The sequence below is a fragment of the Chelonia mydas genome, chromosome 7, assembly GCF_015237465.2.
Source record: "Chelonia mydas isolate rCheMyd1 chromosome 7, rCheMyd1.pri.v2, whole genome shotgun sequence".
In the NCBI taxonomy this organism is placed as follows: domain Eukaryota; kingdom Metazoa; phylum Chordata; order Testudines; family Cheloniidae; genus Chelonia; species Chelonia mydas.
In genome coordinates, this window is record NC_057853.1 from 30580990 (window position 1) to 30592166 (window position 11177).

Consider the following 11177-nt stretch of genomic DNA (forward strand, 5'->3'; position numbering starts at 1 on the left):
GGCAGCCCACCACAGCACAACACCCCTCTCAGTACTGCAGGGTTCTCCACATCCAGTATGAGTCCCCGGGACATCGCCCACTGCATGGTGTCCCCATCCTATCCCCACAGGGGCCGTGGGGCTTCCTCCTCTGCAGGCCGCCCCCTCTCCAAACTCACACCCACACTCTGCTCTCATGGTGCTCCTGAAAATGTGCCCGATACTCCACCATACCCGGGGGCATGGGGCAGTTCCCCACATGGCATGATGCCCTCTATATGTTGGCACAGGGCTCAGACCCCACAGCAGTCAGGTCAGTGCACCCTCACACTGCCCAATGCTAGGGTCATGCTGTTACAGCAGACAAGGCAGCTCCCCCATTACCTCATGAAGACCCTGACTGTGGGGCTACTCCTCCACCTATGGCTCGTGGTGGACATGAGAGCGGCGGGGCGGACGAGAGAGACATACAGTAGTTGAGACCGGGCTGGGGCGGCCTTCTGGGTCTGGGGAGGTGGGGCGGGGGGGGGCATTGGAGCTGCGGCAAGCAGGCAGGGTGCAATACCGCTTACTGCCACTGGATGGGGGTTCTGGTCCTTGTAGCACATGTGTTGCAGTGAGCAGAGAGCGGAGGTGCACAGCAGAGTTCAGATTTCAGGAAAGCTATAGGGCAGCCCCAGAGCGGGAGAACAGGGAAAGAGGGGGAGAACTGCAGGAGTGGAGGCAGCACATACTTCCTGCAGCACACGGTTTACGCCCCCCCCCCCAATGCTCTAGACTAGCCAGGAGCGCAGACCCTAGGGTTGGATTCTGGGTCATGGGCGCCTGGAAATATCAGAATTCAAGGCCTCTCCTAGCACTTCTCAGGGCACACTCCCATCCACATCCCATCTTCCTGCCACTCTGCTGAGTCCTCACCTTCCTCCCAAGCTGAGGTGGGAGCCCATGGGCAGGTGGTTGGCCAGCCTCTGTCAGCTCTGATTGCACCATTGTTAAGTGTCCAGGCTCCCTGCTGCATCCTTCACCCTGCTCCCTGCCTGACCACACCCCGGCCCTGGCTCTGGCTCTGCAGCCAAGTGGGAGATTGCGTGGGACACCAAGGAGAACTTGGATTACATGCCTTTGGACTTTGAGAATTAAATGGACCTGGCCTCCTCCTCCTCCTCCTCTCTGAAGAGCTACAAGCTGCCTGATGATCAAGTCAGCATCACTGGGAATGAGTGCTTCTGCTACGTCTTCCAGCCCTCTTTCACTAGTCAGTGGGCTGGGCTGGGCTGCAGCTGGGTGCAAACGGTGGCTGGAGATATAGCCATTGGCAGGGGTGAGCATTGTGCAATGCAAAGCCACGTAGACCTATCATAAATTGACCAAGTCTTCTGAGTTGGGCCATCCCTCCTGGGGAACTAGCTTCTCTGCTCCCAGTTGCCAGGCTGGTGCTGCACAGAGCAACCTTCCTCTGTGGATCTCAGAGTGTTTTAACCAGTTCATGAAGGAGTCCTGGCTCCCAATTCCCTGCTCTAACCACTAGACCTTGCTGCCCTCCAGACCTTGGGATAAAACCCAGGAGATTTAGCTCCCAGCCTCTCCTGCTCTAACCCACTAGACTGCACTCCCCTCCCAGAGCTAGGATAGAACCCAGGAGTCCTGAGGGGTCAGGTAAAGAGGCACTACATTGAAGGGCATTTTCTAGCCAGGAGTCTGACCGACGCCATACACTGTCCCCTTTTCTGCTCTCACACCTGTCCCTGCCTGCTCCCTGGTGCAGAAAATTCAGTATCTATGAGTGGGATGGCTTTTCCTCAGCAGTGGAAGGGTCAAAGCCTTCTCAGATGCAGCCAGTAAAGACCTCTTGGTAAGGAAACAAGACTAAGTGACCCCTTTCATACACTATGGAGAGCCAGGATCTCATCCTTAAGGAGCTTAAATGGGGCAGAAGGTACCTGTGATCTTCTATGGCCAAGGAGGTGCTGCTCCTTGAGCGCTGTAAATACCAGGAAGCAGAATGGATTTCAGCTAAGGGTGCTATGTCTTCTCCAAGTGGAGAGGCATGGGGTTGTGAGCCCTGGAGGCAGAACAGGTGCAATCTCTCAGTCCTTCTATAAACATGTTCCAATGGACTGTCCATCACCTGGAGATTTTATCTCCAGATTGTGTCTAGAAGGTAGGACTCCCTGGGTTCTAGCCCTGGCTCTGTGTGGGATCCCCAGACACAATCTATTCCAAGTAGGAGTTATGGGCTCAGTGGAGGAGTGACTGGGTGAAGTTCTCCAACCTGTGTGCTGCAGGTCAGATTACATGATCACCATGGTTACTTCTGGCCATGAACATCTATGACCCCTACCTTGCAGAGACAATATCTAAGGGGTGAGATAGGAATGGAGTCACCCTATTCAGTCCTTGGCTTCCAGGCACCTATTGTATCATATGCAGGGCCTTGGGGCAACTAGCTGGGCTGGCTTGGAAAGGCTCCATGCCCAAATATTGCCCCACTGGTGCACAGATCCATTGATTTTCAGAAGGAACCATTCTGAGCATCTAGTCTGATCTCCTGCATGACACAGAGCAGAGATCCTAATGCAGTGATTCCTGCCTTCAGGCCACGGCCCATTATTTATTTGTAATTTAATCTGTCTGCACAGCAGCTAGCACAACAGGGTCCTGGGCCGTGGCTGGGGCTCCTAGGTGCTACCACCATCCACATAATAAAAATAAAGTATTGTGGCAATGCTAGCGCTGGCTGGGAACTGGCATTTTCAGCCCACGGGAAATTCAGACATCTTGGAAAAAATGTAATTCCAAATTGGACTGAAAAGCTGAAATTTTGAAATTTCCTGTGAAATAACATTGATATTATATTAAAATGTTAAATATTACTTTTAATATATATTTTATAATAATACATATATAACTATAATATATTATCACTACAAAGCATTAAGATATGGAGTGGAGACTTCAGGAGCTCAGTCTGTTCAGTTTAAAGAGATGGTTGACGGGTGACTTGATCCCAGTCTGAAGTACCTTCATGGGTAAGAGAAATTTGATAACAGAGGGCTCTTCAGTTTACCTGACAACAGTCTGTCAGTATCCAATGTCTAGAAGTTGAGACTAGACAAATTCACAGGAAATAAGTTGTATATTTTTGACAGTGAGTGTAATTAACCACTGGAACAGCTTACCAAGGATCAGGGTGGATTCTCCATCACTGGCAATTTTTACATCAAGATGGAATGTTTTTCTAAAAGAACTGCTCTAGTTCCACCAGGAATTATTTCAGGGCCATCTTCTGGCCTGGGTTAGACAGGAGATTAGACCAGATAATCACAGTGGTCCCTTCTGGCCTTAAACATCTATGAATCTTAAGTCAACATGAAATGTACAAACCATTTCCTTGCAACAATGTCATTTAGTTTCAAATTTGATTTTGATATTCATTGAAATGTATTATATACTATATATTAAAATTAATAATATAATATCAAAGTAAAAACTAAATGAACCCAAACAACACTGTCATAATGAAACTCTTCAACTTTTTCTATTAAAAAATTCTGTTTGAAATAGATATGTTTAGATTTTGAGAAACCTGTGTGGTTGTTTCTTTTCTTTTCTTTTAACAGGAAACTGTTCTATCAAACTTTTTTGACCTGCTCTAGGTAGGGTTTAGGGTCCTCACCCATCAATCATGACCACTGGGTTAGACACTATACAAACATGTGCTTCCTAAAGATTGCCCCACAGTGCTTTATCCCCCTTTCCTCTCAGGCATGGAGTCAGCTGGCATCCATGAAACCACCTACAACTCCATCATGAAATGCGACACTTACATCCATGAGGACCTGAATGCCAACATCATCTTGCCCAAGGGCACCACTATGTACTCAGGCATTATCAAGTACATGCAGAAAGAAATCATGGCCCTAGTGCCTAGCACCATGAAGATCAAGGTAAAGGAGGTGGTAGGACTCAGGGACTTTAATGGTGAGATAGACCCACATTGGAGGATTATTATGCAGAAATTTATAGATCTTAAGATCAAAAGGAATAATCTAATCTGACCTACTGCATAACACTAGGGTTACCAGGTGTCTGGTTTTTTACCAGAACACCCAGTCTAAAAGGGATCCTGGCGGCTCCAGTCAGCACCACTGACTGGGCCATTGACTGTCCAGTTGGCAGCACTGCACACACTGCCCCTGCCCGCTCCTACGTGTTAGGGCAGCCAGGGGGCTCTGCACGCTGCCCTTGCCCCAAGCGCTACCCCCACGGCTCCCATTGGCTGGGGACCACAGCCAATGGGAGCTGTGGGGGCAGCACCTGAGAACAGGGCTTGGGGGGTGCGCAGAGCTGCCTGGCCGCACCTCTGCATAGGAGCCAGAGGTGGGGAATGCCGCTGCTTTCGGGAACTGCTTTTGGTAAGCACCACCCGGAGCCTGCACCCCGACCCCCTTCTGGGCCCCAATCCCCTGCACCAGCCCTGATCCCCCTGCCACCCTCCGAACCCCTCAATCCCAACCCAGAGCACCCTCCTGCACCCCAAACCCCTCATCCCTATCCCATCCCAGAGCTCACCCCCCCAACCAGAGCCCTCACTGCCCCCCCACATCCCAACCCCCTGCCCCAGCCCTGATCCCCCTCCCGCCCTCCAAACTCCTCGGTCCCAGCCTGGAGCACCCTCCTACACCCCAAACTCCTCACCCCCAGCCACAGCCCTCACACCCAGAGCCCCCTCTGCACTCCAAACCCCTCAGCCCCAGTCCAGAGCCCCCTCCTGCACCCCAAATCCCTCACACCCAGTCCCACACCAGAACTCACACCCCCAGCTGGAGCCCTCACCCCCTCTTGCATCCCCACCCACTGCCCCAGCCTGGAGCCCCCTCCCACACCCATTACACCTCATTTCTGGCCCCACCCTGGAGCCCACACCCCCAGCCGGAGCTCTCACCCGCTCCCGCAGCCTAGCCCCTTGAATCAGCCCAGTGAAAATGAGCCAGTGAGTGAGGGTGGGGAGAGCGATCAACAGAGGGAGGGGGGATGGAGTGAGCGGGGGCAGGCCCTTGGAGAAGGGATGGGGCATGGGCAGGGTCTCGGAGGAGGGGCAGGACAAGAGTGTTTGATTTTGTGCAAGTAGAAAGTTGGCAACCCTAAATAACACAGGCCAGAGAATTTCACCCTCTTACCTCTGTATTGAGCCTAATAATTTCAGCTTGACTGAAACATCTTCCAGGAAGGCATCCAGCCATGCCTTCAACAGAGTATATCAACAGAAAGGGCTACTTTTCTATGGCTATGCAAGTGTTGGTGGATCACCAGGGACACTTCACTGGTATCAACGTGGGCTGGCCAGGGAAAGTGCATGCTGCTCACATCTTTAAGAACACAGAATTGAACAGAAACCTGCAGGCAGGGACATTCTTTCCTGACCAGCGGATTACCACTGGTGCCGTTGAAAAACCAATAGTAATTCTGGGGGACCACTCAGCCTATCTCTTGCTCCCTTGGCTCTTGAAGCTGTAACACTGGCCACCTTGACAGCTCCAAGGAAAGATTCATGGACAGGCTCAGCAGGGGTAGAATGACAATTGAATGTGCTGTCATAAGATTACAGGGATGCTGGCGGCATTTACTCACTAGACTCGATCTCAGTGAGAAAAATATCCCCATGGCTACAGCTGCCTGGTGTATCCTGCATAATATCTGTGAGGCAAACGGAGAAAAGTTGCCACCAAAGTGGACGACAAAGATGGAGTGTCTATCTGCTGACTTTGAACAGCCAGCCATAGGAGCCATTAGAAGAGCTCAGCGTGGAGCTATGTGGCTGAGGGAGGCTTTGAAAGGGGGCTTTAATGGTCTGCCACAATAATGTGCTATGCTGGACTGTGCTCTCCCTGGCCCTGAAGTTTTAGGGGGTTATGAGGAATTGTGTTGTGCTTGGTGTACAATGATAAATATCACCCTGTCTTTTAAAGAACCTATGAATTACGCAGTGCTTCCTGTACATTTATAATTCTTACAATGTGGTTTGCACTGAACCTATGGTCCTGTTCAATTAAAATTAATGTGTGCTTTGAGGAGCATGAGGCATTCTGCTGTATATGTTATGAAATAAATAAAGATGAAATTATTTCCAAAAACTAAAAATGCATTGCGTAACAAACACAGTGCAAAGGATAATGTGCAATTACAAACCAATACAGTGTAAACTTATAAAATAAATTAACAGAACAGAATGTCACAATTAGAATGCTAGAAAACGTGTGTATCCATTTCAGTCCATCTCTACCAAATATACACCTGCCGTGCTCTCACAGGTCAGTGTATGTGAAACTGTAGTTCTTCTTACTGTTCCCCAGTGCAGCGTGGGAAGGGTAGGGATACGGCCCAGGATGCCACATGGAATGTTGGGAGGCATAGGGAGCTGTTAGCAGAGAGTTCTCCAGGAACTGCAAAGGATGGCATGTCCATGATTGTTGGTCCTGTAGGTCAGCTAAAATCTGCAGCCTTTGTGTTTGCTGCCTTAGAAGCCCCCTTACATCTTGGTGCATCTCCATTTCACTTTCCTTTTCCTGTTTGGACTCCTGGCGGCATTTACTCACTAGACTCTTCTCCAGGCTATCTGCTATATTCACCCTCCAGGCCCTCTGTTCATTGTCCGATGTAGCACTGGATTGCAGGATCTCACTGAACATATCCTCCCTAGTCTGCTTCTTTCTTCTCCTCCTCCTCAGGGTGAGGTATTCCACAGGTGTGGAGGAGGCACCCCTCAAAGCCACAACAGCAGCAGCTCTAGATACAACAGATGTTTCATTGGATTTACAGTTACAATGGAAAGCTTCAGAACTCCCTTTCCTTACTCCCATAGAGGTTTTAAATCAGACACTCTTACTGACAATTCAGCTTTGGAGTGGCTCTGCACAGCACTGCTCAGCTACAGCTATGGTGAGTATGGCCCACGGGGGCGGTGGGGGTGAGGGAGAGGAGGGAATTGTTTGATTGCATAAACCATTTGGCCTCTATTTCCACAAGTACGAGTACAGAGCAATGGCACTGTGGACTGGCACTGTTTTCCACCTGTGGTGGTGATTTTAGCTGACATCTGACTCCTGAGGCTGACAAAGGCACAGAAAGCAGAGCTGCTGCTGGCATCCCGAAGTTGCCTGAGCCCATATGCCACTAGCCTCTTGACTGCAATGGTGCCTGCCAAAGTCATCGTGGACTTGTGTGGGAAAGTGTCCTACCACAGAGGAAGAAATATGGCAGCCAACCCTAGAAACCCTCAGGAGAGGATTGCAGAGTACCTCTATAAAAGTTTCATTGAAATCTCTCAGGACACAAAGGACATCCCTATGTACATAAACAAATGGCTCCACATGACCCTCCCTCCCACTTAAACCTAGAGGGGAATGAAAAGCAGACAACCACTCTATCTTCTAGTATGAGCAAAATAATGAAAAGCAAATATCTGTGTCCTGCTATCTTAGGGTTGGGCCAGGTGCCATCTTCACATTTAAACTTTTTAAGGCAGAATTAATGCACACACTTACCCAAGCTTCCTTCCCTTGGATCAGGCTCATCTGTGTTCAGCTGGTGGGACTGGCTTGACTGCACTGCGGTGTTGAAAAGGCCCTGGCTTGTGGGATAGCTGGACCCCCACCCGCCACACGTCTCTTCTCCTCAATGTTCACAGCAGAGGTCTCAGTCTCCGGCTCCACTGAGATATCCACAGTGGTCTGTGGGGTGCTGGTGGGGTTCTCTGATAAGTATGGCATGAAGCTCTTTGTAAAAACAGCAGATCAGTGGCTTGGCACCAGCTCAACTGTTGGCCTCCCGGCCTTCGTGGTATGACTGATGCAGGTCGTTCACTTTCACACAGCACTGCTGCTGACCCCTATGTACCCTTTCCCCTGAATCCCCTGTGAAATCTTCTCATAGATGTCCATGTTTCTATGGCTGATCCATAGCTGTTTACACACTGCCTCTTCTCCCCACAGGCCCAGGAGATCCAATGTCTACTCCAGGGAGGAGCACTTCTAGTGTGTAGCTGGCACCATCAATCAGGTAATTGCACACAACAGGGAGAGCTCCTAGATGTGCTTGCCAAACTGGGCAAACAGGAAAAGACATTTCAAAAATACACAGAGGTTTTAAAGTGGTGGTGGGGGAGCTTCTGGTTTCTGTGACCCCTAGACAGTTAAGTTCACAACTGTGACCAAATCAGTCACTGTTGGGCACACATAGGCCATGCAGTGTCTACACTCGCACTGTATATACCACAGCATATTGACCATGGTTCAACACCTTATGGGGAGGTCGTGTTACCGCGTTGCAGCAATGGGGTGCTTACGTTGATGGGAAATAAAGTTGAGTGTAGACTCATGCATAAATAGGTTGACGCAAGGTGACTTACGTCAGCCTCACTTTGTAGTACAGACCAGGCCTAGCAGATAAACACATGAGATCCAGTGACTGGAAGTTGAAGTTAGACAAATTTAACAATGAAATAGGACATGATTTCCTAGCAATAAAGGTGATGAAATACTGGAAGCGCTCACCAGGGAGGTGGTGGACTCCATCACCTGGAGTCTTTCAAAGGGGATTACATCTCTTTCAAAAACGCCATGCTTTAATCTAGCTTCTGGGGAAAAAACTACAGCCTCTGTGTACAGTTCAGACTAGATGATCAGAGCTGCGCTTTCTGGCCTTAGAGTGCATGAATCTATACAGAAATTGCAAGCTCTCCAAGGGCTGCCATCTCCTTTGCACAGAAACTAGCACAACAAGGCTGGGCCATCCAGCTGTTACCACAAACAACAACTCTTCCTGTCTCCACCCCATTCAGTGTAAATAGGCCGACTGGATGGGTGGCTCCATCCTGGCGTCCCTCTCTACTTTCTAGCAGATGTGGATCAGCAAACAAGAGTATGATGAGGCGGGGCCGTCCATCATCCACAGGAAGTGCTTCTAAACTGCATTCTCCTGTCACAGCCAACAATTTCACCTTGCTGGGTGCTCAGGTGTCTCGGCCTATGCTCTCTCCATGACATTGTGCAGCTGGAGCCATCTGCCATGCAAAGGAAATCAAAATCTAAACAAACTCTCACTCCCACAGAGGGCAGGTGGAGATCAACACACAAGTGCTTAAATACCTGAAAGTTTCCACCGCACTTTCCCTAGCGCAACTTGTGCCTGGGGCAGGTCCAATTCCATCAGCACCACATCCCGCAGCTCCCACCATGTCTCCTTCCTGGTTGTCTTAATGCAGCTTTTTTTATTCATTAGATTTCCCCCATAAAATGTTTATAGAAGGGCACTTTCCTATCCGCTCATCGCATATGCTCACGGCTGCATTCTTTCTCCTGTCTAGATGCAAAGTTCAGTTCTATTCTGGGCAAGGCCTCCTTCCCGGTGCTCCTTGTGAGATCAGAGGCGGCAGCTGGATTTACCTTAGGTCAGGGGTGGGCAAACTTTTTGGCCCGAGGGCCACATCTGGGTGGGGAAATTGCATGCAGGGCCATGAATGTACGGCTGGGACAGGAGGTTGGGGTGTGAGAGTGCGGGGTGGTGTGCAGGAAGGGGCTCAAGGCAAGGGGTTGGGGCACAGGAGGGGTGCAGGACGTAGGAGGGGGCTCAGGGCAGGGGGTTGGGGTGCAGGAGGAGTGCGGGAAGGGGCTCAAGGCAGGGGGTTGGGGTGCAGGAGGGGTGTGGGGTGTGGCAAGGAGCTCAGGGCAGGGGGTTGGGTGCAGGAGGGGTGAGGGATGTGGCAGGGGGCTCAGGGCAGGGGGTTGGGTGCAGGAGGGGGATCAGGGCCGGGGGTTCGGGTGCAGGATGTGGCAGGGGGCTCAGGGCAAAGGGTTAGGGTGCGGGGTGCAGGAGGGGTTTAGGGTGCAGGCTCCGGCATGGCGCCGCTTACCTGGAGCGGCTCTGGAATGGCAGTGGCGCCGCGCCGCTAACACAGGCTCCCTGCCTGCCCTGGCCCCGCGCCGCTCCTGGAAGCGGCCAGCACCACGTCCCTGCAGCCCCTGTAGGAGGAGGCGGCAGAGGCTCCGAGTGCTGCCCTTGCCTGTGGGTACCTCCCCCGAAGCTCCCATTGGCCGGGAAAGGGAAACCGTGGCCAATGGGAGCTTCAGGTGTGGAATCCACAGGTGAGGGCAGTGCGCGGAGCCCTCTGCCCCTCCCCCAGGGGCCGCAGGGACTTGGTACCAGCCGCTTCCAGCAGCGGCGCGGGGCCTGTGGGTGGCAATCCTGTGGGCTGGATCCAAAGCCCTGAGGGGCCAGATTCGGCCCACAGGCCGTAGTTTGCCCACCCGACCTTAGAGGCAAGGTTGCATGGCTACTAGAAGACAGAAAACCCTTTTGAGGCAGCATTGTCCAAAACACTGCAAATCAGGATGCCTGGCTTCCTTTCTATAAACCTGCCATGTCCCTTTCCCTCTCTGCACCTCAGTTTCTCCTCCTGCCCTTTGACTTTTTAAATGGTGAACTCTTCAGGGCAAAGAACTGACCTGTTCACAGATTGTTTGTACTGCAATAGGGCCTACTCTGTGTCTATACAGACATAAAACAGTGCATGACATGCAAAGTGACTGGTGAACAATGCAAATGTGACATATGAATTGGTTGCGGGGGATCTATTTCCTGACTGTACCCCGAGTCTACGAAGGGGTTAAAAGAATTGAGAAATATAAAACAGAGGAAATAACTTATTTTGTGTGTCAAGTATAATAACCAGCAAACAAGCAGCTTTGCTTATGACTCACGCAATTTAGCTCCCATTCAACTGCCTGGGAAAGCAGGGACGTTCTATTAAACTAATCCTCATCCCCCTAGAAAGAGGAAAGACTCCACTGCTGTACCTCAAATGCCTGCAAAGAGTACTGGTAAGTGTACCCATAATTAGAAGGTGCCCCTTTAACAATGAAGGTGATTAACCATTGGAACAAACTCCCAAGGGAAGTGGTGGATTCTTCTTCTCTTGCCATCTTCAGATCAAGACTGGATGCTTTGCTGGAAAACAGGCTTTAACCATAGGTGAGTTATTAGGCTTATTACAGGGGTAACTGGGTGAAATTCTGTTGCCTGCACTATACAGGAGCTCAGACTAGATGATCTAATGGGCTCTTCTGGCCTTACCAAAAAAATCTAGATGATTTACTAATCTTTCTACCTGTAATTGCAAAGAGGCAATTTTAGCTTCAACA

General features: G+C 50.6%; 1 pseudogene; it reads left to right on the forward strand.

Annotated features, from left to right (window-relative positions):
* The first annotated feature begins 246 nt into the window (after positions 1-246).
* LOC102933373 lies at positions 247-9068 on the forward strand (annotated as a pseudogene).
* Positions 9069-11177: the final 2109 nt, after the last annotated feature.